This window comes from Etheostoma cragini, chromosome 18 (assembly GCF_013103735.1).
Source record: "Etheostoma cragini isolate CJK2018 chromosome 18, CSU_Ecrag_1.0, whole genome shotgun sequence".
Classification (NCBI taxonomy): Eukaryota; Metazoa; Chordata; class Actinopteri; order Perciformes; family Percidae; genus Etheostoma; species Etheostoma cragini.
This window is the reverse complement of record NC_048424.1, coordinates 20,179,601-20,184,233: the sequence shown is the minus strand read 5'-3', so window position 1 is coordinate 20,184,233 and position 4,633 is coordinate 20,179,601. Positions and strand designations below refer to the sequence as shown.

The window sequence follows — 4,633 nt, the reverse complement described above, 5'->3', positions numbered from 1 at the left end:
TTGCTGGGTGCGCTCCAGTCAAATCCTCTGGGCCCCAGTCTTCCCCCACAGCCATTTGAGGTTGCCTCAGAAACTTTTTCTCGCAGACATCGGGCCTGTTCCAGCGCTGATGTTTCAAATGAATAATCCAATGCTGTTGCGGCCATGCAGAGGGTTACGTGGGGGAGTGAGGATAGATGGCAGTTTCATGTCAGACTCACAGCTCAGGGAGTGTCACTTAATCCATTGTAGTGAGCTGCACATCTGTGCCACCTTTGTTACTTTTTAGGTGATTTTGGAAAATTCTTGATGAGCTTTAGTTTGGCTGAAATGTGGCAAAAAAACCCACTAAATTGTCCCTAAATGCGAATAACATAGTTCTCTTCACACACACAGTTTGTATTAGCGCCTTATGACATGTGATGACTCGGGAGTGCCTAATACGGGCCCATGGCTTTAACAATGCATGAGTGAGGGAAAGAGAGAGGGGACGTGCTCGCACTCCAACTAGGTCAAACTGTCTAAGGAACAAAACAGAACAGACCTCAAGTTTGCGGAAATCATTACAGGAAAACAAACTTGTCACTCGCTTGACACCCTAGACTGTTTTGCTTTCCGAAGCAGGGAGCGATAATAATAATAAAAAAAAGAAGAAAAAAAATCTCCATTGCAAATTAGCCGCTATGGTTGTGAAGTTTTCCCCTGTTTGAAATGCATATCAAAAAGCCAGCCAAAGCCACAACTTACCTTGTCGTTGACATCGGGGGACAGGAGAACAAAAAGCACTTCTCTCTCCGAGAGCTGGTTTCGATTGTATACACAAGCCCCACAAAGGAAGATAAACCAGAGGCACACATTCATAAAATATACATTTGCTTCTTTGTCTTTCGTTAAGATCTTCAACAAATAGTGCTGATGCAAGAAGGACGAAAAGAGAGAAGGTTACAGGGTGTTGGAATGGAAGCAGCATGACTTCCTCCCCAATCTCACTGTACTTTCTTTACCAATTACTGTTAATCATTCATTTATTCTTAAAGCAGCTTTGAGGGCATTTTCAACACTGTGTGCAATACTTCTTCTCATTTTAGAAAGCAGGGGACTTTGGTGGCAACCCCTGCTAACGAAACCAAGTGTTCTCATCAACTATTCATATGTATCTATGAAAAGTAATTGACTGGAATTTGCATGTACTTTACACGTTAATTACTGTAGACAGCTCATTGACTGCTTTTGTGTAAGATCAGATACATTACATTTGTCATTTAGCGGACGCTTTTATCCAAAGTGACTTGCAATTTTTATATATGTCGGAGGCCATACAGAGGCCTCTGGAGCAGCTATGGGTGCCTATGGGTGCAAGTGCCCTGCTCAGGGACACGTTGGCTGTATCGCAGTGGGAATTGAACCCAGTTCTCCCTCACCAAAGGCGTCTGGCACATCCACTGCACCATCCCCACCCAAAGCGCTGCACAGGGAGAAGGTCAGGGAGGATGGGCATAAAACACGGGGCTTTCAAGCAGGGGAGCGGTTTTGATGAAAGTTAAGGGGAAAACAGGTATTGGTGTCCCGGGTGTACTACTTAAAGAGGACCAGGGTTTTTACCCAAACCACATACTTTTTTCTGATCTTAACTAGACGTTTTAGTGCCTAAACTTAACTGCCGTCGCTGTGTGACAGTCACCTTTTGTCGGCTAAACTTAACTGCAACAACCCTTGTCTTGTCTTCCTTTCAAAACTGAAAATCAATGCTTTCGTTGAGGCTTTTTTATCAAAGTTTTAAACTTTTTCTTACGTTTTTGTCCCATGTTTTTTTTTTTTTGACATTTTCACCACTACGTAACACTAACTTATTAACTTTAGTTTTACAGTTATTTTGGGAATTTGTGTTCAATAAACCTCATTTATAGGAAATTAAACCTAATGTTTGAGTTACAAAGCAAAAATTAGGATTTATTTTGAGTAAAAATAAAGGAATGTATGTTGATGGATAATCACAGTCTGGAATATGTCAACTTTTACTCAATACTATTTTGAACCACCACTTCAATTTCTTTTCAAATGCTATAAAATTGAAATGAAAGTAGAGATTTGTACTTGTCAAAGAGCGTTGTGTGTTATTTTGGGTAATTACAACTGGGTAATTAACCCTTGTGTTGTCTTCTCGTCAACCATGACAAAAAAAATGTTTTGGTCACCTTTTTCAACATTATTATTAACTATATAACAAGAACTATTTTCAAAATTTTTGTTACTTTTTTAATGTTGCTGGTGCTTTTTAAAAATGTTTTTTCCAAAGTTTTTTGATATTTTTAATGTTGATATTTTCAGCGCTTATTTCGACAGCCCATTTGTTGTGAGAAAAAACTTTAAAATGATCTCAAAATGGGTCAAAATTGACCCGAGGACAACATGAGGGTTGAACTTTTTTTTTTGTTATTACAACTTTGCACACTAATAAATATGCGTCAGTGTGGGCCAGTTGGCCAACTTTCAACTGTAGTCCTAGTCACCTAGAATGCATGTCTTGACAGTTTATCCTCTAAGTTGATTGTGTAGTGGCGGCCCGCCACGGCAACATTTCTGCCGCCACGTTATCCGAAATAGGGCAGACGCACAATGTAGTCCCGGTTGCCTTTGAAATGATCCTGCCGATATGACGCAACCATCCATTGGCTTCCGCTCACATTCCAATTTAACAACAAGTTGACGAAGGGGAAATGGAAAACACAGCTTATGCTTTACGCTTTGTGTTCTTCCCGCGCAAACACGGGAAGAACATGCAAACTCCACACAGAAAAGCCCTGCCCAGAAAAAAAAATTTGACTGTCATGTGACCAGCACTTGCCGTCATTTCATAGCGTAACACAGGAATTGTTGTGCATTGTTGTTCGATATCATCCAATATATAACGGGAATGCAAAAGGCTGCGTCTCCATAACATTTCCCACCAGAGAAACGCACAACACTTAGTTTGTCATTATGTTGTATACCATGTCGATTGGGAAGTATCAACCATTTCCTGGTAGTTTATTAACACCAGTCATCTGAATTTCCTCGTCAATATTATGTTCTCTCCCCACTGAACCATCTGCTCCATGCCTGCTTCCATGGCCACGCTACCTCTATGTGTGTGTGTGTGTGTGTGTGAGTTTGCATGTGTGTATGATTGCCGGTACAGGAGAGAGCGGCAGGAGTGACAGCGCCTCCACCTCCACCCAAGGTTACGTCCAAGGAGAGTCGAGCCAATTACTATGCAGATCAGAGCTGATGGCGTTTAAGGGGATTGCTCCGATGCAATCACATTAGCTGGCCAGAGAGGAATCTCCAGGCTGACCCCAATCACAGGGGCTACAGCGGCGGGGTCAGCCACGACGGAGGACTGCCGCCCATGTTTTCTTTTCACAAAACACTTTTTTCTTATCTCGAGCAGCACGTGATTACAAAGCCAAACAACCCCGGGCTTTCTACAAGCGTGCACTTGCATTTCTGTTTCTTTTTATTTTTAGGAAAGCATATAGATTGCAACACATATGGTACAAATAGTAGGGATGTAGGGAACCGAAACAATTCATGTACTGTATGTATTGTGAATATTAAAATTGTTTCATCCCCAGAATCATTGTTTTTTGGCAATCATTCGGCTTAATATTCCCGTCTATGGAACGCAGAAAATGCAGAAAATACTTGTTATGTACTTCTTTACAAATGAAATAAATGTCAGACAGAGTGATGTGCATTCTTTTTAGAAAACCATTCGTTTTTAGTCATTTCTCATGATATATTGTGTCTAGAAGTGTGTTATTCAACTTCGGTTTGTTAAAGAAGGAAAATCACAATACAAATCAAATCATGTGTCATGAAAGAATCGAGGGGGGGGGGGGGAGCATATCGTCCTATCCCTATATGATGTATTAAAGGTTTGACTATTCCAATATCACATGAAATGATCAGAAATATAACTATATGAGGTATAAAAAAAAAAATAAAAAAAAAAGCATGACCCAAAAGGCACCCGACTCAGAGAATCACCCATACATAGAACCAGTGTGTGGGCATTTTGTGTGAAACGTGATGCAGCTTGATGGTAAACTGAGACAAACAGAGAGACAAACAATGCTCACAGTTGACCACAGTTTTCCAAAAACACAAATTCACACTTTTTTTTGCCATGCATTCCTCCCAACTCCTCTCTTTCTCTCCCACTTGTCTTTAAGGTGAACGCCAGTCTGTGATCCGCCTTGGTCTTGGAGGGCACATTGCAATTTACTCTCTCCTTGTGGGTGAGGTGTGTGTATGTGTGTGTGTATGTGTGTGTAAATATGCCTCCTCTATCTCTTTTTCTTTTCCCCCTCTGTTGCACCCTTCCTCTCCTCCGCCAGTAGTTCCCCTGCTGCCCGTGTGGCCAGTAATGAGACTGAGTTTGATCAGGTCGTCTCGCTGTTCCTGGAAAGATCTCACTTGAGCCACTGGCCCGTAATGGAATCTGCATCTAATGCATACATAAATCACACCTTCTTTCAGGACATTTTCATATGCATAATGTCTTTCAACCCCCTCCTTCTTCCCATTCCTCTTTCTCTCTTTCCACCCAATGAGGTTTGTATGGCAGGATGCGGTGGGGGTTTGGTGCTGGCAGGGGGGGGGGGGGGGGGGG

General features: G+C 41.8%; 1 long non-coding RNA gene across 1 annotated transcript in view; it reads right to left on the bottom strand.

The window, feature by feature from the left end:
- LOC117961818 overlaps positions 1 to 4,633 on the bottom strand; it is a 19,829-nt gene that overhangs the window by 2,572 nt on the left and 12,624 nt on the right. The window contains exon 3 of the long non-coding RNA XR_004660503.1: positions 1,582 to 1,645. This is a non-coding gene — a long non-coding RNA (uncharacterized LOC117961818). The remainder of the gene's footprint in view (positions 1 to 1,581; positions 1,646 to 4,633) is intronic.